The sequence below is a fragment of the Notechis scutatus genome, chromosome 1 (assembly GCF_049901735.1).
Source record: "Notechis scutatus isolate UNSWTSFEM ecotype Mainland chromosome 1, rNotScu1.2, whole genome shotgun sequence".
Lineage (NCBI taxonomy): Eukaryota > Metazoa > Chordata > Lepidosauria > Squamata > Elapidae > Notechis > Notechis scutatus.
In genome coordinates, this window is record NC_142009.1 from 313,594,992 (window position 1) to 313,619,616 (window position 24,625).

The window sequence follows — 24,625 nt, forward strand, 5'->3', positions numbered from 1 at the left end:
GAAAACTTCCATGTTCAGAAGCATCATGTTATTAAATATCTCTTGCAAAGGAGCAATAAGATTGAAATTTAGTTGAAATGGCTAGAATCTGCCACCTGGTCTGTATTATTAATAAGTAGTAACTTACCACCAGAGGCATTCACAGGGGGTCCGAAAAGTTAAAAAAAAAACCATTGTAGTTACAATCCCTTTTTATATGCAATATATATTTTTTAAAAACAGGCATAATTTCAGTGAAACAATTGTCACTGCCCTCTTGGCTTATTTAACCTTCCAGCCTGCACACATCCTGCAGTCATTCCATACATGCCCTTTTATTATTATTTATATTGTTTCCATATAAGCGGGTTTATGATTTCATTGTTTTACCAAGTTTTTAATATGTCTTCATACTGCAGTGTACCATAAGGCTACATTGTCTAAATTCCCATCACTTATGGACCCAAACAATTAAGAGTTCTATATCCACACTTTAGCTTCTCGAGAGAAACTGTTCTAATTAAGAGCAACAGCATCATTTTTCATTCTGAAGATGTTTGCTGTGGTTCAGTCAAAAGAGAAAATATTACATGCACTCATGGATAACCTGTCTGTGTTTCATTAAAGGTGGGAAATCTGCTTTGTTCCTCGATAAGGGTTGGCTTGATGCCAACACAGATTATTTATACATTTCCCATTCAACATTTTTACAAGTAAACAAATGGCATCATATTTTGAACCCTGCAGGCTTCCATAGTTAGGAAGTCTAGGGAGTCTGAATGCCCTCTGTTATTGGTTGCTACATTTAAAGGAAGTTTAGAAGTATTCAGTCATTAATGGCATATTTCCATTTCTATAGAAATAGGAACATCTCAGGAGCGCCTATATAAGGGAGTGAAGGGAATAAAAGAACTCAACTCAGTTAAAACCAGTGGTGGGATGCTACCAGTTTGGCCTGGTTCAGCCAAACTGGTAGCAAAAATTCCTACTGGTTTGGCCAAACTGGTAGTAAAAAAAAAGCCTCCAACGATCAGCTGAGAGGAGGAAAAAAAGACAGCTAAGAGGAGAAAGAAGAGAAAAGCACAGGATCGGTCCTCCCACCTGCCCCTGCACTTTTCTCTTTTTTTATCCTCTCAGCTGATTGGTGCTGAAGGCCTCAGCTGGTGTGTGGGAAGCTGTGCCTGCGTTAGGTGCACACACATTAGGTGCGCACGCGATCACCAAGCCAGTAGTGGAACAGGTAGGATCCCACTGCTGGTTAAAACATCATGAAATCAGCCTAAAAGGAAATGATTTGGGGAAATTGTTCCCTTTTTCTTTTCTTTCAGTTTCACTTCACTCATACTTCATCAGGTTTACTCAGAAGTAACTCCCTGTGTGAACTGGAGACCATTTTATCCTCAGTTCTGTTGACAATAATTGACAAGAGTTCTTTAGGGTTTCTGACTGCCTCAGATCTGCATCATTATCACATCTAACACTGGAGATGAGACCTGGAACCATCGACATACGAACAGTAGGCCCCCCTCCCTCCCCCAGTCTGTGAAGGAGCCGCAAGCACAGTGGGAAGTTTCTGCAGATACACCGTAACCTCTGTCTAAAACACACATCCACGCCAGCAGAGATGCTGACCTGCTGTTCTTCTTCCTCTTTCCCCCTCCCATAATTGCAGCTTTGTTCTACAATGCGCCAAAAAGAATTGAAGGAAAAAGAAAGAGGAGCTGCTCTAGACTCGCAAAGGGGGAAGGGGAGCTACACAGAATTGTAGTCTGCACACTCCAAAGTCCATTTGGGAACCACAGCCTTTATCCCTTCTGGATAAGATTTCTATTTTAGAATTAAACCATTGGTGTTAGATTTCTTTCTTTAGCTGGCTCAAACTTGGCAGAACTCACTACAGCACAGCTAGATGGATAGCTACTGAATGCTAGACTGAAACCACAGCAATTGGTTGCTCCCTGTTAAAATGAGAGCCATCTTATTCCTCTGGCATTTATTTTCCCTGTTTTTAACACACGTAATGGACACAATATGCCTTACATGTTGTTAGGTGGTAACTGATTATTTATATTATCAGCATTCATACTCAGGGAGAGCTCAGCTTTTACTATTTCTCATAATTAAGGTCAAATTTTTACATTTTCCATTCAAGCCAAGTAAATTATTCCACCCTTAATGATAATCTCTTTTTGCACATTGATAAAGTTCATCTCTGGAAATAATGAGAGATTACTTCATGAAGCATTATTTAGTTGAAGCTATTTGTGAACTATTTAAGGAGGGAACCAGATGTTTGCTTTTAATGTGAGTTCTTTCACATTGATTTTAACAATATATACTCAAAATGTCACATTTAGGTCATTAATGCAAAAAAGCAATTACTTGTTCTAAGGCAGTCTGTAATTTCATGCTGTTATAGAAGATTTTTGGCCAGCTTGCTTTGAAATGAAGCTTCTCACGAATTGATAAAATGTGTCCCTGTGAATGATCTCTTCCCTAGCGTAATAAACGATATAAAAGATCTGTTCTCAAATTAACCATTGAAGCTAGTAGAACCTGAGAATCAGGTAAGATGAGAGATTCTAGGCAGCTTACAAAAAACAAATCACAAACTACATAATATAAAACAAAAGATAGAGAGACGGGGAAGCTTGACATGATATAATCTATCAACCTTACAGCCTGGAGACTGATTCTAACCCACATCCAGGGCCCCAGGTTTGAGCGCAAAGCAGGGGTGGGATTCTACAGGTTTGCACCTATTCGCTAGAACCAGTTGTTAACATTCTAAGCAGTTCGGAGAACCAGTTGTTAGAAGAAATTACTGGCCTAATCCTGTAAGGAAGGCAGGAAGGAAACATTCTGGTGTTGCTTACAGAAACTGCCTCTCCGTTAACCCTTATTACATTCTTGGCAGGACTAGACTTCCTGTCTCAGGAACGTCTCTAGAGTTTTTTTCCCCTCCTTTGCTGGTACTTTGCTTGTGTGGAGTGACCATTCAAAGTTACAATGGCACTGAAAAAAGTGACTTATGACCATTTTTCACACTTACAACTGTTGCAGCATCCCCACAGTCATAAGAGGCCAGGTGAGGAGATGCGTGCCTCAATGGGAGTGATGTTGAGTTGGCCACACCCAGCCAGTCACATGACCACCAAGCCACGCCCACCAACTAAGCCACACCCACAGAACTGGTTGTTAAAAAGTTTGAATCCCACCCCTTGTGCAAAGCCATGTTTTCAAGATTTTATGAAAGGCCGACAGGGATGGACAATAAATAAGGACTACCTATGTATCATTTCTCATCAGAAAGCAAAATACAGTACTTGCTAGATGAGAATATGGGCTTTTAAGTGAAGGAGCACTTCATATTTTACTGCCTTTTCCTTCCACATCCCTTTATGAAGGTAGATTTTCAGCCCTGGATAAAATCAAAGCCAAATATCCAAATAAGTTGGAAATTATATTGACCCTAAACTTTTTTTGAATAAATCTAGCTCCAAACATCAGGGTAATATGCTGCCACATGCAAATATGTTTTTCAGGGAACAGATAAATATTCTTCATTAAAAGAAAATTGTCTGAAAAGTTTAAGAAATGCTGCTCTAGTACCCTGGATGATGAGAAAAGAACTTCAAATAATGGCATTTTTCATGGTTGGAAATGTTGATGCTAAATTTGCATATCATTAAAGTTATATATTGGGCCTGAAGCTTTCACACTACTGCTGATTTAAACAGTAACTATCCTAAAGGATATTGGAAGAGAAATACCAAGTTTGTTTTTGTTAGCTATTCTAGGAACTTTTCCTCTATCTAAATAATCATATCAGGTTTAACCTTTATAGGGAGAGAGTTGAACTAAGGGGAGAAAAATAAGAGAGAATTCTGATTACGTTTCCTTGAATATTTCCTGTTTCTGGTGAAAATGTTTGAATTAAAGAGCTGGGTTTATTTCTGTTGCAAGACTGCTGAGAACCAACCTGTGTCTCAAAGAAAAACTGCCATCTATATCATCTACCATCTACATCTACATCTATTCTCAATCTCAGCAACTTTCAGGTATGTGGACTTATCTCCCAGAATTCCCCAACCAGCATGAATTATATAAACTTAAAGCAGATTTGCATTTGTTTAAACAACTTTTGTTTATTGCCTTTTCCATGCAGTGTGCTCCTTATAGGCATACCGAGTTGGAAGGGCTCCTTGGACCATCAGATCCAACCTCTGCTTCTTATGGGGATCCAAATTAAAGCACCTGTAGCAGAAGACAGTTTAGCCTGGTTTGAACAATGCAACAAAGACCTGCTTACCACCTTTCTGAGTAATTGGTTTCCACTGTTGAACAGTTCTTACTTTTAGAAAGGTTTTTCTATTGCTCAGTTGGAATCTGTTTTTCAGTAACATAAAGATTCTTCTTTCTTTTTTGGCTGCACTAGACTGTAACCAAGGATTCAGTTTTGTTGAAGTGAAAGTATTATAAAAACAGGAACAATACTTTTCTAAAAATCCTTCCTTCCTCTCTTCCTCCCTCCCTCCCTTCCTTCTTTCCTTCCTTTTCAAAAACAAAGTTGATTTCTTAACTGTTTATCGTTGCCTTGCATGTATGAATGTGCAGTTACTAGCTATCATTTCTGTGTGAGGCATATGAAGGCTGTATATATCAAGATGAGAGCATAGGTATTCTACATACATACTTTAGATGTAGGTCTGATTCCTAGCATCTCCACAAGGAGAACTAGGAGAACCAACTGCTTCACTTGCATTATGACCCATTTACAAATTGCCTTGACCATTCTTAGGTTTTGGGGTACTCATTCCAAATATTCTTTCCTCCCCCAATTTAAGCCTTCTACGGATGCAGCTCACTATCTCACAGTAATTCTCCCAATAATTAGATAGTCCCAGGTCCAGGAATCTTTATGAAAGTTAATTCCCTGTGCCAAGTTATATATATTAGGTAGAGAGCCATGTTAATCTATGGTGGCAAAATTCAGAAAGATTCCAGCAGCACCTTATTCAATTAAATTGCACTGAGAGGCATTACATATTCATAAGCTACAGTCCATGAAAACCTATGCCTTTTTAAAAATAAGGACTAGTTGGAAAGATGCTACCAGGCTCCTTCAGAATTTTTTTGAACCCAGCAAAAGCTTCCCAAACACTCATCACAACAGAGAAAAGAATCTTTACTGCATTTTAAAATGAAATCACTAAAACTAATTAATTGCCTTCTCACCATGGGACGATTATTCATTCTTATGCCCATTGAAGTTCAAATCTGGCAGTTCTTTTTCCTAAATCTTTCCCATGGCCAATATAATGATTATTTTCTACTTTCCGGTTTTGTTGCAAACCAGCTGCAGTATTGGCTTTGAAAAAGTGGTATCACTGCTTTTCACACTCTGGCTCCCTCTATAATCCCCATGTCATGCACACAAACATTTCATTTGCACATTCAGTAGTTGGCCATTATGCAAAATAGGCAACTGTCTCTTTATCCAAGGGCTGGTATCAGGTATCAAGGCTGGGTTTATTGGATTTACTGCAGTAAATCTTCCTCCCCTTAGCAAGCTACTTCCTCACAGCTTTCCAGAAGGAGATGGCTCATGAGGTGAGGAAGAGATTTTTCCTTACTGTTGGCACCTGTCCTAATTTATAGGTTATTATTAGATACAGTGTTGCCAGAGCTAATCTGAAGAAAGGTATTTGGAAGGCCAAGGCTGATTATAAGAGGAAGATTGAGAATAATTTTTATAGCGATAACATGAGGCAGGTGTGGTGAGGGATTCAACAAATTACAAATCATCAACCAACCAATGTCATCCCTGCTGAGGGGGATGCTTCATTGGCAGAGGAACTGAATCATTTCTTGCTTTGAAGTGGAGACACCAGAGACAGATAAAATACAACCACCAGCCAATTGTAGCCCCCCACCTCATTGTGGAGGAACAGGAGGTGAGGAGCATTCTGAGGGCTGCGAACCCTAGAAAGGCTGCCGGTCCTGACGGTATCTATGGCCGAGTGCTTAAAGACTGTGCTGATCAGTTGGCTGGAGTCTTTACCAGGATCTTCAATCGGTCTTTATCCCAGTCCACTATTCCATCTTGTTTGAAGGCTTCCACCATTGTTCCACTGCCAAAGAAGTTCCCTATCAATAACCTCAATGATTACGGACCAGTGGCACTCACTCCTATCATCATGAAGTGCTTTGAGAAATTGGTCTGCCGGCACATCATTTCTGGTCTTCTGCATACATTTGATAAACACCAGTTTGCATACAGAAAAAATAGATCTACAGAGGACGCTATAGCCATCACTCTTCACACTGCTCTGACTCCTCTAGAACAGCAGGCGGGCTATGTGAGGATGCTTTTTGTGGATTTTAGTTCTGCGTTTAACACAATTCTTCCACATAGACTAATGTCTAAACTTCTGGACCTTGGACTTTCTATTTCAATCTGCCTTTAGATTATGGATTTCCTGTCTGGTTGCTCACAGAGGGTTAGCACTTCAGCCTTTATTCTTAACACTGGTATACCACAGGGTTGTGTGTTGAGTCCCTTACTCTATACTCTTTATGTGCATGACTGCATTCCCACTCACGCTAGTAATACTATTGCTAAATTTGCAGATGATACAACAGTGGTGGGACTTATCTCTGGGGAGGATGAGTCTGCCTACTGAGATGAGGTGGACTGATTGCTTTTGTGGTGTGGAGACAATAACCAAGGAGCTTATAGTGGATTATAGAAGAACAGATCAGACCCTTGCTTATCAATGGAGACCGAGTGGAGCAAGTGTCCAGTTTGAAGTTTCTGGGTGTTACCCTAAAAAATGACCTGACCTGGGGTGCTCACATTGCAGGACTGGTCAAAAGGGCCCAGCAGAGATTATACTACCTGAGACTTCTCAGAAAACAACAACTGAATGAAAAACTGCTGGTGACCTTCTACGCTGCACCATAGAGAGCATTTTAACATACTGCACCTCTGTATGGTTTGCCAATTGCACAGTGGCAGATAGGACAGCACTCCAGAAAGTTAATGTCATTGCCCAGAAGATCATTGGTTGCCCTCTCCCCTCTTTGGAAGAGCTTTATAGCTCCCGCTGTCTTAAGAAAGTTCAAAACATTCTCAAAGATCCATCTCATCCTGGGAACCCTTTTTTGAACTATTACCATCTGGCAGATGGTACAGAATAATAAAAACAAGGACAAATAGGCTGAAAAACAGCTTCTATCCCAGGGCAGTAGCACTTTTGAATTCTGCTGTATAGTGCAGTGTTAATGTGGTGTCGGGGGGGGTTGGTTCAATGTGTGAAGGGTGAAGGATGTGTGTTTGTGTTTATTTTCATGGTCATGATGTACACTGAAGATGGTGTTTGATTTCATTGTATGAGGTGCAATGATAATAAACTAAACTAAACTAAACTTAAGTTTTGCCAATGAACTGGAAGAAAATAATCACTCTAAGCTTTATAACTAAAACAGGGTAGATTCAGAAAGTGGGGGATTTTGCACGAACAGGAATGATGAATATGAAATATTAGAGATGAATGTAAATGGTTGAATCCCTCTTAAAATTCAAATTCTACATTCCTTATCACTTTGCTCTTTTGGGGATTCAGTATGAAGGTCACTAAGAGTAGGACAATAGCTTCTTTAGTAAGCTATCACAAAAATCTGTCACATGTGCTGAGATTAGAAGTTCCCTGCAGAAGTGAGGATGAATGTGAAAGGCAGACTTGACCTACATGTTCAGTGTAAGCTAGCATCTTTTTATAGGCACTGTTAGCTTGTGACTGAGATAGTTGCTGATATATTAGAGCCTTGATCAGAATGGTGGTTAAGAGGCTTGTAAGAAGTTTCATTTTAAAGCATCAAATGGATATTTGAAGGACTGTTGCCCCCTTATCTTTAAGGACAGCAAAACAGAAGAATAAGAACCATTGTGTGAGATCAAGCTCTGCTTCAGAAGTAAAGTCAGTCATAGCTGAAGGCATAATGTTCTTATTGTCAGTGCTTCATTTATAAAACATTATCCCAAGGCAAAAGTAAAAGTAAGATAATACAGACATTCCACAATATTGATCTACAACTGGAATAGAAGTTAGGGGACCAAGTAGCTCAAGTCAGATTGAGACACTCAAGTCAGAAGACTCTACATTGAAATCAGAAGAGTAGATTGAAAAATTGGAAAGTCCCTCAAAATGCAATTGTCCAGGGGTGGGATTCAAATTTTTTAACAACCGGTTCTGTGGGCGTGGCTTAGTTGGTGGGTGTGGCTTGGTGGTCATATGACTGGGTGGACATAGCTTGGTGGTCATGTTATTGGCTGGGTGTGGCCAATTCAATATCACTCACATCGAGGCACGCATCTCCTCGCCTGGCCTCTCATGACTGTGAGGATGCCGCAACAGTCATAAGTGTGAAAAATGGTCATAAGTCACTTTTTTCAGTGACATTGTAACTTTGAATGGTCACTCCACACCAGCAAAGTACCAGCAAAGGAGGGGAAAAAATTCCAGAGACGTTCCTGAGACAGGAAGTCTAGTCCTGCCAAGAATGTACTAAAGGTTAACGGAGAGGCAGTTTCTGTAAGCAACACCAGAATGTTTCCTTCCTGCCTTCCTTACAGGATTAGGCCAGTAATTTCTTCTAACAACCAGTTCTTTGAACTGCTTAGAATGTTAACAACCAGTTCTAGGAAATAGGTGCGAACTGGTAGAATCCCACCCCTGCAATTGTCTATATCCGTGATGGCAAACCTATGGCACGCCTGCCACAGGTGGTACGCAGAGCCATTTGTGCTGGTATGCGAGCTGCAGCCAAACTTACTTCACTGCGCATGCAGTGGGGGATTGTGTGTGCATGTGCAGGGGGTGTGGGGGGGTGCATGCATTGCCCTGTGGGTGCTGGCCCGTGTGCGCCCATTGCTTTCTGGGTACTGGCATGTGAGCACACATGCAGAAGCGCACACACAATTTTTGGCACAGGAGCCCAGAAAGGTTAGCCACCACTGGCCTATATGTTCAAGCACAGTAATACCTACATCTGAGGAACAAGGCTCCCTAAAAACAATGTATTATGGGAGATAATATCCTTATTCTGTACTTGCAGTAAAAAAATCCTTTTATTACTTGCAAAACCTCAAAATGGGACACCATAAATTAGTGTGAAATGTTCAAGGTAGTCCACATAGGAAACCAAAACCATGAGTACTAATATTACTTTTATTATAAGGTTTCAGTTTGAAAGCTTGCAAGTTTGAAGCACTTGCCCCATCCCTGCCTTTACTTTTCAGAGATCTAGAGAAGGTCTTTTTGAAATCTTTTATCCATTCTCATCCCTCCTTTGGACTCAGATATCATTTACCAGATGACTGTCTAGTCTGCAGTTCTTCCTCCTGTCTCCTAAGGTTATTCTCAAAGCCTATTACTGTTACAATAAGAATAGCGCTCTTCCATTTGTTGCTGTTCTGTCATTAAGGCATGTCTGATTCTTCATGACCCCATGGACCATTGCAAGACAGGCTTTCCTGTCCTCCACTTCCCAGAGTTTGCCCAAATTCAAGTTCATTGATGATATTACCTAACCATTTCATCCTTTGCCATCACAAGGGTTGAGGAGCTGTCACAGGGAGGAAGGGGTCAAGCTATTTTCTAAAGCACCTGTAGGCCAGACAAGGAATAATGGATGGAAACTGAAGAAGGAGAGATTTCACCTGGAAATAAGGAGAAAATTTCTGACAGTGAGAACAATCAACCAATGGAACAGCTTGCCCTTGGAAGTTGTGGGAGCACCATCTCTTGAGACTTTCAAGAAGAGATTGGACTGCCATTTATCAGAAAAGGTGTAGGGTCTCCTGCTTGGGCAGGGGGTTGGACTAGATGACCTACAAGGTCCCTTCCAACTCTGATTAAATCTGTTAAATCTGTTAAATCTGTCCCTGTCACCTTCTGACTTCAGTCTTTCCCAGCTTCAGGCATTTTCCAATAAGACCTCTCTTCTTCTTAGGTGGCCAAAGTATTTGAGCTTCAGCTTCAGTCTCCCATCACTTTAAAACTTAGCAGAGTTTGTTGTGATGCACACAATCAAAGGCTTCAATGAAGCAGAAGTAACTGTTTTTTTTCTGGAATTCTCTTGCTTTTTTCATAATTTAGCAAATGTTGGCAGTTTGATCTTTAGTTCTGCTTTTTTGAATCTGATGTATATTTGTGGTCAGTCCTCAGTTCAGATACAGCCTAGCTTGTAGGATTTTGAGCACAGCCTTACCAGGGTGTGAAATGAGCTCAACTGTGCAGTAATTTGAACATTCTTTGGCAGTGCTCTTCTTTGGGATTGGAACATAAACTGACCTTTTCCAATTCTGTGGCCACTGCTGAGTTTTCCAAGTGTGCTGGCATATTGAGTGCAGTTCCTTAACAGCTCTTCCATATCCTCCCCTAAGTTACCAGAGTGTCTTTTAATGATGATCATTTTGATTTTCCTGCTCTGCATAGTTTCAGGAGAGAAATGAATCCTCCCATAATAGGTGAGCCTAATTTTGTAACCTTTTTTTTTTTTTTTGCATTTTGCTAAGAATGAAAATGGATATCTTTTCACTCCTTAGTATGGAAAAAAAAAAACTGGAAATGTCAACTTTAGTGTTCTGATGTCATCAGTCACACCATATGCAGTGCTCAACCAAGATACAAAGACAATGTGAGACTCTTATTTGAAAAGTTTGCTAATCCCTGCATCAGGGCTTCTTCAACTACTTCACCTTCAAAGAATCCCCACAGTGTAATTTTATGATTCTAAGAATAGCATCCTCAAAGTCTTAGGATAATGAAAGGGAACATTGTTTGTTTCATCTCAAACGGCACTCTTCCTCATATATTTTCGCTTTTTTAAAAATAAGAATCAAGCTTTTATTTTTTATTTTTCAAAACAAATCTTATTTATGAAGGGAGAAGGAGAAACAAGTAAACACAAGGGAAGTGGGACATGGTTTTCATGCCTAATAAATATACAGGCTTTCATGGCCTTGAGGATTTTACTTTGTCAGGCAGACAAAGTATTACATGCGCCATGAGAGTCATTGGTTTCACTTCAACACGTTCACTCAGCAACCCTTTCAAACTCTGAATACCACCTGCCATTTTAGAGCCTTCCATAAATGACCTCCAACTTGCCATGTTGGAGAAAACCAAAGCACCACCTGCCACGGCAGAGTCCGCTGACAGTGAGGAAAAGCGTCAGGGAAGTAGTAATGTTATATTGGCAATAGAAGGGGAAACTTCGCCATGTTATCCAGACTGAGAGCTTTTCTGGACCTCTGAAAAAGCAGCCCCAGGCATCAGTAGGGTTTGCTCTGACTCCACAGTTCCTCTGCAAGAAGAAAAGCATGATAAATATAATGCTGCTAGGGGAAGACATTACAATATGGCAGACATTTTATTGATGGCTCATGTTAATCCACCAATCCTCCCCAAGTTGGTGTCCTTCCAAAAAGTTCAATCTTTGCAGTCTTTAGCCAGATTAGGTATTTAAACTCCAGTATCTCAGAAAGGAATCAACTAAAAACAATTTTACAGTTCTTTGAATGTTTAATGACATATGCACACTTCTGTATTGCAAATTTTTCATCTAAATATTCATTTAACTGGAGGGGGAAATATAAGCACAGGAAATGGGTGGAATATTGGCTCCCGCAGAAAAGGTATGTTGTGGATCGATCTGCTAAGGAGCTTCACCCAGCAGGACCCAGGAAACAGACTTTTTCTATTGTGGCACCTGCCCTGTGGAATATCATTCCTGCCCTCCCTCAGGTGAGATTGGTCCTATTCCAACAAAACATTTGCTGGTTAACAGGTTTGAGGAGTCTCAAGGGAATGGTGAATTGATGAGGTGACTCCATTGTTTGTAATAATTAATGCTCTCCTTGCCTTTTATACATAACAGTGTTTTAATTGTCAAGTGTTCTTTTAATATTACTATTTTATCATTTTTATTGTATGCTGTGGTGGTGCAGTGGTTAGAATGCAGTCTACTGACTGCCAGATTGCTGAAATTTGGCAGTTCAAATCTCACCAGGCTCAAGTTTGACTTAGCCTTCCATCCTTCCGAGGCTGGTAAAATGAGGACCCTGATTGTTGGGGGCCATATGCTGACTTAGAGAGGGCTGTAAAAGCATTGTGAAACAGTAAATAAATCTAAGTGCTATTGCTATGCTACCTAGATTCATGTATTGTGAGATGGGTAGCCAGATAAACCAAGTAATTAATTAATTAAGCACTGACAGTAAAATTGAACTGAACTGACCAAATCTTGTGAGCACCTCTAGTTTGGGGGTTCAGCTGCACTTCTAGAAGACCAGTCTGAGATTCCAAAGCTTGGACCTGTTTTTCATGAATTATCCTCACTACATATTTTCTTTTCAGTTCAAAGATATTCTACCAAGAGGATGAGACTGGTCAATGCCAGAATAAAACATCGGTAGCAATCTGCATCAAGTTGTCTTGAATCTCATGGTAAATGAAATGTGAGTTATTATAGTTACAAAATATTGCAAATGGGGCCTTGAGGTGCTGGCAATTTTGTTTAAGTCTGCATTTTTAAAGTATGCTCTGCAGAGCAAGCACAGTGGCTTGTCAGATTCTGTATTTCTCCAGATACTGTGATAGCACTCCTAGCTCAAATATATTTATCCAAAAATGAATAACTTAAAGAATAAGATGTAGAAAAAAATGTGTATCTTAGGGGAAGATGCAAATGAAACCCATGTGTATGTATATCTGTATATCTGTATATCTGTATCTATACACATATATAGTTGCATATGAAGATAAATGTGCATTGTATTAATTGCACATAAAATATCCAGTATTTACAGTTATAAAAATGTGGAGATATAATAGGAATTGGATAAAAATTAATCCAAAGATTAGCAAGATCAGTACTGGCAGATTCTGGAACCTTACTTTAAAGTCATGGTAATAACTGAACTCAACATATGAAAAGGAGTAAGGCTGTGTAGTTATATATTAATTAAATTTGTATAGCCACCCATCTCACAAAAAATTACTTTGGATGCTGTACAACAATCCGATAAAACAACACGTATACAAAACAGTCATTGTAAAGGTATATAAACCCATATTTAAAGTTCAATATTATAAAACAAATTTACAGACCTTAGGCAAAAAGAGGATATTTAAACAATTACACCAATATGCATTAAGTAATTATTATTATTCTAATTATTTGGAAGCCCCACTCCTGATAGCACAACCAGGTTTTAAGGGACTGTATGCCCTAGTCAGTTTTCAGGGCCCTCAAACTAGTATCCTTTTGAAGGAAATTCTATTCAATCTCATTGTAAACATGTTGTGTGTTGACAGTAAAGGATTGATTTGATTTGATTTGATTTCTGATTCCACATTTTCCATCAGATTTAGCACAAAAGGAAAAGCAGAGGATCACTTTAGGACAATGTGATCAGATAGAAGAATTTAAAAAAGAACTTCAGAACCTTCTTCCATTTTCTACAAGGATTCCTACTAATTTCATGGATAATAAAATGAAGATGAAAATTATCTTAAGATAATCTTAAGATAATGTCTAATTTGTTTCGGGGAAGTTGATTATCAGAGTTGAACATGTGCTAAGCACTAAATAATGCTTAATCCTAATGTGGAAGAAATTCTGATAATATATTATTTTTATGAGCCATTCAACCTGCTCTAATTGCCATTTAACATTTTGATAACTAAATGATCCAGTTGCCTAAATATAGAGCTCGCCAGAAGCCCTGCAGCAAAGAAAAATTAAGTTGCTGTTAATTTTCTAACAGGAAATTGGTTTTTTATTTACTAAAAGAAACAGCTTATCAGTATTTACATTGATGGTTTGGCATAGATGACTTGACTTTGCATGTGAAGAAGACTTTGAAATTATGATTAAGAAAATCACAGAACTAAATGTTGCTAAAAGAAAGAAAAGAAAATGCCTGGAAAGAATAATATATTGTTTTCCTAATCAGACTGAATTCTAAGCTTGGTTCAGCATTCAGGTTTATGGTCCTTTTTTTCCTAAATAGGCTAAAAAGAAATTTAGTTAGCAATTAACTAAAAATAAATAAATTAACATCAAACCTGTTAACTAAATGAATTGGTTGGAAGTCCACAGTTGGTAGGACTTATTTGAAATAATATATTTATATATAAGTATACAGTATAAATTGAACTATGGTCCAGGGTTATGAACACAAGAATTTCAAAAGACCTAAAGCTTTGATAGCTTGATGCAAGAGAAAATCAGGCTGTTATGACTTAAAAATTGGGCAGAACTAACAGGTATGAATAGCATGGATACCTAACATGGAATAGCTTATTGCTATCAGCAATGTTATGCTGCTAGTAGGGTAAAAGCTTTGATCTAATAACAGCAGTATAATATGTATGTAAAGCTTTTCTTGAACCCTTCCACTTTTTCTGCATGCCATGTCACCTCTTAAATGTATTTTAATCATGTTCCTGTTCAGGGTAGAGAAGCCCTAAAAAAAAGTTGGAAACAGCAATTTTTGATCTAGGATAATCAAATATGGGATACACAGATGTTGTTGCTTGATAGTGTTAAAGGTATCATTGCAGGATGTAAACTGTTCCAATTACACTAGACTAAACAACTGCCTCGATCTCATCTTCTGCAATAGTTTGAATTTAATTTACGGAATACAAACTAAAGAACCCTTTTCCAGCAGTGACCACAATATGATTGACTTTTGTCTCAACATACACCCACACAAAAATCACCACAATGATGTAATCCCCAATTGTAACTTCAAAAAAGGCAACTATGATCTTATAGACAATGATCTCTCATCCCTTAATTGGCAATCTCTATTCACTGGATGCAATACTGTTGAAGATCATTACAACATATTTTTACTTGAAGTCAAAAGAGTCATCAAACTATATGTACCAACAACAACTCCCAAAACAGAACAAAAAAGCAGATTACCCATAACAATAAGGAAACTTCAATCCAAAAAGAGATCACTCTGGCGGAAAAACAAATCTGGTCACGTTGCCAATTTCAAAAGCCGATACAAAAATTTATGCCACCAGATAAAGACCGAATGCATCAATTATCACATTAAACAAGAGGAAAACCTTCTAAGCACCAATTCCACCCGTGCTTTTTACAATTTTGTAAACAACAAACTAAAAGACTCAAGGTCCATCCCACCCTTGATAGGACCTGATGGTAAAGACTGCAACGACGACACCATTAAAGCCAACCTCTTTAACACATTCTTCGGCTCAGTATTTGTAAACAGCAATGGATCATGCCCAGTATTTCCTAGCCGTACCACAGATAACAACAATGATCTAATACATATCGATTTTACAGAAGACAATGTTGAAAAAGCACTACGCAATCTAAAACCATCTCTATCTATTGGACCGGATGGAATATGTGCCTACTTCTTAAAAAAGCTATCCACTGCCATAGCCAAACCTCTAAGCATAATCTTTGAAAAATCTTTCAGGACCAGCTCCTTGCCTAACCTATGGTCACAAGCCACAGTCATCCCCATCTTCAAAAAGGGAGACCCAAGCCTAGTTGAAAATTACAGACCAATCTCCTTATGCTGCATCACCTGTAAAGTCATGGAATCAATTATTAACCAATCCATCATCCTCCACTTAGAGACAAACAACCTACTCTCCAATAAACAATTTGGTTTCAGAAAAAAACTATCCTGTAATCTGCAACTCTTACACTGCAAAAACATATGGACGACACAACTCGACCAGGGCAAAGCAATAGACGCAATCTACATAGACTTCTGTAAAGCCTTTGATTCAGTGGTACACGACAAACTACTCCTAAAAATAAAATCCTATGGTATCTCTGGACAACTGAATAACTGGATAGAAGCATTCCTGGCAAACAGACAACAAATGGTCAAAATTGGGAGCGTCCTATCAAATTCTGTACCTGTCAATAGTGGTGTCCCCCAAGGCAGTGTTCTAGGACCAACTCTCTTCATACTCTACATAAATGACCTCTGTGATCATATTAAGAGCAATTGCGTTCTTTTTCGCTGATGATGTAAAGCTGTTCAATACCACAGACAATACTGCTACCCTACAAAAGATCTTGACTATGTATCAGAATGGTCAAACAAATGGCAACTTCAAATCTCAACAAATAAATGCTCTGTCTTACATATTGGCAAAAAAATCAGAAAATAAAATACAAGCTGAATAGTCAAGATCTTGTTGATGACCCAAGCTCTGTAAAGGACCTTGGAATACTCACCTCTAATGATCTAAGTGCTAGAGCCCACTGCAACTACATAGCCAAAAAGGCATTAAGAGTTGTTAACCTAATCCTACGTAGCTTTTTCTCTGGTAATATCACACTACTAACCAGAGCATACAAAACATTTGCTAGACCAATACTCGAATACAGTTCATCAGTCTGGAACCCACATTACATATCTGATATTAGCACAATTGAGAAAGTCCAGAAATATTTCACAAGAAGAGTTCTCCACTCCTCTACTCGTTGTAGAATACCTTATGCCACCAGACTTGAAATTCTAGAACTAGAAAACCTTGAATTATGCCATCTTCGGTCTGATTTAAGCATGGTATATAAAATCATACATTGCAATGTCCTACCTGTCAATGAATACTTCAGCTTCAACCATAACAACACAAGAGCACACAATAGATACAAACTCAAAATTAACCGCACCAAACTTGATTGCAGGAAATACGACTTCAGCAATAGAGTGGTCAATGTCTGGAATACTCTACCCGACTCTGTAGTTTCTTCCCCAAACCCCAAAAACTTTAACCTTAGACTGTCTACTATTGACCTCACCCCTTTCCTAAGAGGTCTGTAGGGGGCATGCATAAGCGCACCAACGTGCCTACCGTCCCTGTCCTATTGTTTCTCTTATTCTTCTTTTATTTTTCTTATATGTACCCATTTCATGTATTCACAACTATGTATACACTTATACTTATTATCTTGTAAACAATTGGCAAATCAAATAAATAAATAAATAAATAAATTACAACTTCCTTTTGCAATTGGTGGTGATTTTGTTAGTGCCAATGATATTTAAGTGCTGCTCCAGATGTTGTGGGATTATACCTAAAGGCCTATTATTATTGGGGCTATCATTACTTTCTTTTGCCACAGTCATTCTATTTCTATTTGCCAGTCTTTGTATTTTGTTATCTTCTCCAGTTCCTTTCTCTTCTATTCTGCTGTCTTCAGGTACTGCCACATCTATTATCCAATCTTTTATTTTTCTTTTTGTCTTTCTTATCAAGAGTTAAGTCTGGAATGTTATATGGTAAGTTCTTGTTTGTTTCAATTCTTAAGTCCCAGAGCACTTTAGCTTCTTCGTTTTCAATTATTTTATATTTTGGGGTCTGTATTTTGGGGTCTGCATTGCTTGCAGACAATGGAATTTCTTGCAGATCTTCCAATGTACCATTGTTGCTACCTTGTCATGCTGTTGTTTATATTATGTGAGATCGTTTTGCAGCAGCTAAGTAGATAGTCCAATGTTTCTTCAGCTTCTTTGCACAGGTGGAATTCATTGTTGCTGTCTTCTCAATTATTATTATTTAAATGTTCTGTATTTACTGCCGAAATCCAAACAAGTCTGAGCAGTTACAAATAAACACATTAAAACAAGACAGACAAAAATGAAGAGTGAAGACAAAACCCCAGACTGGAATTAAAAGAAACAAACTCACCTAGTCCAAAGGAGAGCTTTCACTCATCCCCACCAAAGGCCTGGGCTAAGAGCCAGATTTCTGGGACAAGTTCAGCTTGGATGTTTTTCAAGGCCCCAGTTGTCAAATAGCCCCAGGGGTCTGATTTTGCTTAGCTTCCAAATTCAGACCTGTTTGGCCTGAATTGTACTTGACAGTTGTGCTGTGAAAGCAGGGTGTATCTATGGGAAAACGGTGAATTTTCTCTTGGCAAGTTATAAAAGTTTCAACCTACTTCTGATTTCATAATATTTGGATCAGTAAAATAAATCATTACATAGAGGAGGGAGGGAACAAGGGAATACAAGCCTTCTCCACAGTTCTGTGCTTGTTAGAGATATTGTTATGTTCCAAAGTGGGAAGGGAAATGATTGATAGCATGGGGTGCTAACGCAATTTTGCACCGATACACCTTCCATCAATCTTGAAGTATTCATGGGGAGGGGGGAATAAAAGTTCAGAATAATTTTCCAAAGGAGAGTTTCTCTTCTGTGTTATTATTATAGTCTCTTTTGAAATTAGTGCCTTATGCAAAGCAAATTACATTTTCATTTATTTGGCTTTGGGTGGATTCTCTGATAGGCATTTGGAAGGTGAGATAAAAAAAGCTTGTCTCTTGCAAAAACTCATCTTTGCTGAAGATATAGCAAAAATAACTATGTCAGTGGAATTAACAGTTAAGTATTGATCTCTGTATCACACATAACAAGGAGCTATGTTGAGGTCATAGAATTTTGGACTTTTAACGCTTTAGCATTGTCTGAATTCTCCCCATGTAAAAACTGTGTTCTCTGCCTGCAGGAAACCAAATCCATAGAGAGAGCTTTTGACCACACATTATGATATCTCACTTGAATGTTTTCCCCAAAGTGTTTTGCTTCTATTCTTTTTTTTTTCTACCAAAAGCTCTGCAGGAATCTGCAACTTGGGGAGGGATTGTTCTACCCTTTTTCTTACTTTTCTCATCAAGATTTCACATTCTTCTTTAGCTTTTCCTTGTGTAGGGTGAGTCAGAAGGAACAACAGTCTGGTTTGAACTATAGATAAAAAACCTTTGAGTTTTGCTGTTACTTAGCAGAGCTTGTATATTGTTCTGTATCAGCAGTATTGTTTCTTAGAACAATATCTTGGACTTTTCAGAGTAAATCATGAACAATTTGGTTACCATGTAAGGACATTTCTTATTTGCAAAATAGCTATGTGAGTGATATGGTATGCTACCAGTGGTATGACTGGTGATAAAACAAAAAGTCACCAAAGGATGGTTACTTTGGAGCCCACTGAATCCATACTTGTTGTTGTTCAAGCACTAAGTCATGTCAACTTTTTGCGATCCCATGGATCATAGCACAGCCTCCGGCCTCCACTATCTGAGTCTCATGATCATTGCTTCAATGACACTATCTAACTATCTCAACCTCTACTGTCCCCTTCTCTTTTTGCCTTCAATCTTTCCCAACATCAGGATCTTGTCCAATGAGTCCTCTCTTCTTGTTTGTTGGCCAAAGTATTTGAGTTTCCCATACTATATTGAAGACTCCAAGTTTACACCTTGTAGTAAAGACCCTAACCCTATGTAAAGACTGCAGAGACAAAGCCATTCAGTTTTCCTGAAAATAGTATGGAAATAGTTTTCCATTATCTTCTTCTAAGATATTTTTTTTAGTCTCCTGGTGTCGCCTGCAGCCTATCCAATCACTTTGCTGAACTTCACAATTCAGCCAGGTGCTATCCATAGAGGCTAAGTTACTACTAAGTGCTGTTGGCAATTGAAAATTGCCTAATTGATTTGTTATTGTGGAATATTTTTGGCAATATAAACTGGAAGTTGAAAAGACTGCAGAAATGAACAAATATTGAAAAGCCTCCATCCAACCCTTTCATGTTCCATGTTATGGCACCACATTTATAAGAATTGAAAGAATAAATGCTGCTTTGGTCCTAAATATTACAGACATGCTTACACACCTATGAAATAGTGTTGGAGCTGGATACTACAATGTAAAAAATCCTGAAAATTGCTTGGTATGTCTTTTGCTCACTGTGATAAACATGGAAAATCCCACACATTCAAGATTTTAAATGGCTATTCAATAAGTCTTTTCATAGGACCTTGTTAATATTTTGAATGCAAGAAACTTCTAGTTGGCTAGTTAGCTTCAGGTCTTTCTCATTTGTCTGTGTCAAAATCTCTTACAATACTCTATATTGAAAATAAGGCTCAATTTTCTTACTCATTTTGTCTTCTATCCAATCTTTATTTTATTTATGCTTGCAAGGGGGCCAATAACCTTTCCATTCCCCCCTGCCTTGTTTCTAATTATTTTAAGGTGCGAACCACTCATACAGATGCAATGGGATATAGGAGCCAATGCCATGTTGCTTCTCCTTGAATGCATTTCCTAGCCAATAAGATGCATCCCAAGATAGATATCCTGTGACTGGATTCAAATATTCAAAAGCAAAATTAATTAGAAAGGTTTAAAAAGAGTAGATGAATTTTTCCCCTTAAATTTCATTTTACTTATTTAACCAAATACATTAAGTTTCAAGAAACCCACAATAATACCTACGTTGAGAGCTGTAGGTCAGAAATATTTGGAATTCTACAGATTCTAGAGTTTGGATGTAAAGGAATATGTTATATTTGAAATCTCTGCCATACCAGATCAATATTTCTCAGTCTTGGCCACTTGAAGAGGTATAGACTTCAACTCCCAGAGTACCCCAAGCAGCATAGGGAATTCTGGGAGTTGAAGTCCACACCTCTTCAAGTGGCGAAGATTGAGGAACACCACCCTAGATGCTATTATTAGTCTCAATATTCATTGGAATTGTAGGTTTGTGGCTAAGCATTAATTCCCTAAATTTGACACAGCTACCAGACCTATGCTTGTTGCTTGGTAGAAAACATTGGTGCTGATTGAAGAACAGACATCAGATACCTATTAAATATTGTCAGCAGCAACAAACCTGCCAAAGCTTTCAAAGATCTGGGAATCTCAGCTTGTCTTTAACTGAGTCCTTTGATACTTTTAGCTGCCAAGGAGTGTTATCTTTATTTCAAAAAAGTGGGGAGGGAATTTCCTATTCTACACTTGAGATTATATGTAGCAAAGCTCTCAATTGAAGACTTCTGAAGGATGTGAGCACAATTGTACTTACTCTATTATTCAGACAACATTCTGTTGAACCAGATGGACATTTTAGGTGTCAAAACTGAACAAAAAAAGCAAAGCAAAATAAATAAACAAATCACTGTCTGGAAAGAGGGGAAGATGTGTATGTCACAAACACTGAAACAATAAATAACATCAACAAATAGCATTTGCTATTTCTAAACAGCTTGAAAAATATTTGCCTTGCAGTATGGATCAGCGAAAGATGTGAATGCAAGCCTAGAAACAGGTTTACCACTGAAGAGAAATTCAAGGCCCCCAAGCTTAGTTACATGCACTTTCCAATCTGCACTCTTGCCTTCATCTCCAGGTTTAAAGGAAGTGGTGGTACATCCCCACCTCAAGAAGCCATCATTAGATTTAATAATCCTGGACATTCTTAGGGAAGGTGACTGGGCTACAGCTCCAAGAGGACTGGGAAAAAAAACAGATTGACAGAACAACAAGGAGAGAGGAAAGAAAGGAGGCAAGGAAGGAAAAAAGAAGGAGGGAGAGGGGAGGGAGGATGTCCCCACATCAGCCTGAAATATCCAGTGAAGTACTTGTGGAATCCAGTTGCTTATTGTTTACCTGCCTTTGATATCATGAATGATGAAGTATGGTAGATTTTATAAATAATATTTGTGACTATCATTGGATACTATCAAGTGAAAGGAGAAAGACTATTTTAATGCTATAACCTTTAAGGATGACTTAAGCCTACCCCACTCATGGGCTGAAGATGGGTGAAAGTAGCATCATGGATCTCATAAGAAAGAAGATTGCTGGGTTGTCTAACCACCACTTAAAATATAAAACATGAGGGTGAAGGTTTGTTCTCTGAGCTTGTGGGTGGGTTGGTTTCTGAACATTTCATTACCAGGCTAGGTAACATATTCAGTGGAATTTAGGCCCGCTAAGATGTTACTTAGACTGATAACAAAATGTTCAGAAACTAACCCACCAGCTCAGAGAAGGAACCTTCACCCTCATCCTACACCTGAGCTATGGATATTCGCCACTATTGCATATCAAACATATTATAGGAGCTGATCAGAACCATCCCATTATGCAAACTGTTGTGGATTTAATTCATCCCCCTTGCCATCCATCTTCTCTAAAAGCTGCATTTGGCCCAGGAGAGAAGGGACATTGAAATGAAGACTGTACCTTTTCTCTTGTGCAAATAATTGTTGAACTGGCAGCTTTGACCCCCCGCCCCCTGATCAGTTCTCCCCATAGTTACTTTTAGATCACACAGTGCACACTAATGGACACTTCAAAAGTAATTGTGCATTCAATATAATTTGTAGTGTGGAAGGCTGGGGAGCAAATCCAACATTTTATGTATTGTGTGCTCCTGTGATTTGTTTCAAGAAGCTGGCCTTTAAGTCATACAGTGATTCTGCTCCTTGGAGTAACTTAAGCTTCTTGTTTTTCAGTGCTTGGTTGTTTCTTTTCCTCTTGATACACAAGCTATGCTCATTTTAGCAGGCCCCACATCTATTTTTGCAAAGCATTGTCAAGAAGGTAACTACTAATTATGCAGTCTTTTTATGTAATTCCATTTATTGTTGGGGTACTTTTAAAATATATTATTATTAACTCTTCTTAACAAAAGAAGTTGCTTCAAAAATAGTATTCTAAAGAATTCTATTGTTATGTTTTTATTGTGTTAAAAGGGGGTGTGATGCCAAAAAGTTACTTTTTTAAAGCATTTGTTTTTAGTGGTTTGTGCCTTTATCTTTTGAGTTCTCTGATAATTAGAGATGAAATTTTCACTGTGGGGAAAAATTAGTGACTATTCTTTCTCTGTACAATGGCTCTTTGTGCTTGTTTTCTTTTTAGCTTATGTATTATTAAGTAAGAAAATTTAACCATTTAAAAAGTAAATTAATCCCATTTTCTTGTATTTGATTGCTTAGTTCCTATACTTGGGAACGAGTCTGGTGGAATACTCAGCAAAGATCTTTGGAGAGGTACATTTCTATTAGTATGGCCAAGGGTTGGGTTTACTTAGTGGTAATTGTTTTAATCTCAAGAAATCATGTGGAGCAATGCAGTAGTAGAGTTGTCCCAAAGGTGCTTCTTCAGGAGGTAACTGGATTTTCTTGTTTCTTCTTTTGAAGATGTTTCGCTTCTCATCCAAGAAGTTTCCTCAGCTCTGACAGGATAGGAGGGAATGGAAGGATTTACAGTATATTTCTTGCAGACAGCTGGTCATCTGCATCCTTTTAGAGGGTCATTGAAGCACTTGAAGGTTTATCTGTGTCCTCAGGGTCACTTGAGTGGTTCCTCCTGGTTCCTGTAGTCTGCAATCCACCCTCCCAGAAATCCATTCCTACTCCCATACCAAAGGCTGTTCATTTTTTTACTACCGGTTCTGTGGGCATGGCTTGGTGGGCGTGGCAGGGGAAAGTTACTGTCAAATCCCCATTCCCTCCCCACCCTACTAACCTGCTTTCCAGCTCCGTTCTTCTGTACAAGGCAACAAAAGAAGACCCGGCTGATCAGCTGGGATTCCGACCAGCTGGGACTCGGGAGGCAGAGAATAGATGGGGGCAGGACCAACTAGAGGTGGTGTTTACCAGTTCTCCAAACTACTCAAAATTTCCGCTACCGGTTTTCCAGAACTGGTCAGAACTGGCTGAATACCACCTCTGGTGTTCATCCCAAATTGTATAGCTAAAAGTTTGTAGAGATTCTCAGTCCCCCAGGTCATGGGTGCCCCCAGTGGTAAAGTTACTGTAATAATAATAATAATAATAATAATAATAATAATAATAATAATAATAATAATAATAATAATAATAATAATGGCTGCTTGCCACCATCATTGGCAAGGCTTGTCACATGTAGACCTTGCTAAAACTGTTTATTATCCTTGGCAATCCAGTGTCCAAGATTCTAAGTACTTTTGCATAGCTGTGGCTGCATACAAAGATTTTCAGCAGTGCTGTTTGAATAGGTGCTCCTGAGTATATGCATAATGACAACTCTTCCTGATAAAAAAGTAGCCTTTTCAATGGTCCTGACTGTGATATATACTGTTTACCTTGAGATGCTTTTGTATGCATGGATGCATATTGCAGCTCCATTTCTATACATCTGGATGAGGCTGCTCTGGATGAGGTAGACATTGTATGCCTGCTGTGGGAATCCAGAACTTTGCTCCCCTTTGGAAATATCTCAAGTAAAGTGTGAGCAGAACATATGCAGGCAGATTGTTACTCACATGAAGTTCAATTCCCAAAATCATTTTAAATCCTGTATATGAGAGAATAAGGGACCAGGTATACCATCTGACCCCCTTGGATCACATAATCTTGGGCAGAATTCCTCTGCTGAAACCTGAAATGAAGAAACACACCTGCCATCTGGTATTGCATGAATGCCATTTACAGTATATCTTCCTATGCTCTGTTCCATTTATAGATCTGGAAATAAAACCAAACAGCAGAAACAGCACAATAAATTTTTAGTGCTTTCTCCTCTACAGAATACCAAACTGTGCGACTTCTGGAATGTCTCACCATTTATATAAACACGAAGTGTGTAGAAAGACAACATACTCATACTCAATGTTTTAATTTACTCTTATTAGATCAAATATCTAATTAGTTTAATTTAGCGGTGCTTTCACATTTAGTGTCTAAAAGGCCTGTTCTAAAGTAATACAATTAGCTTAATGAGATT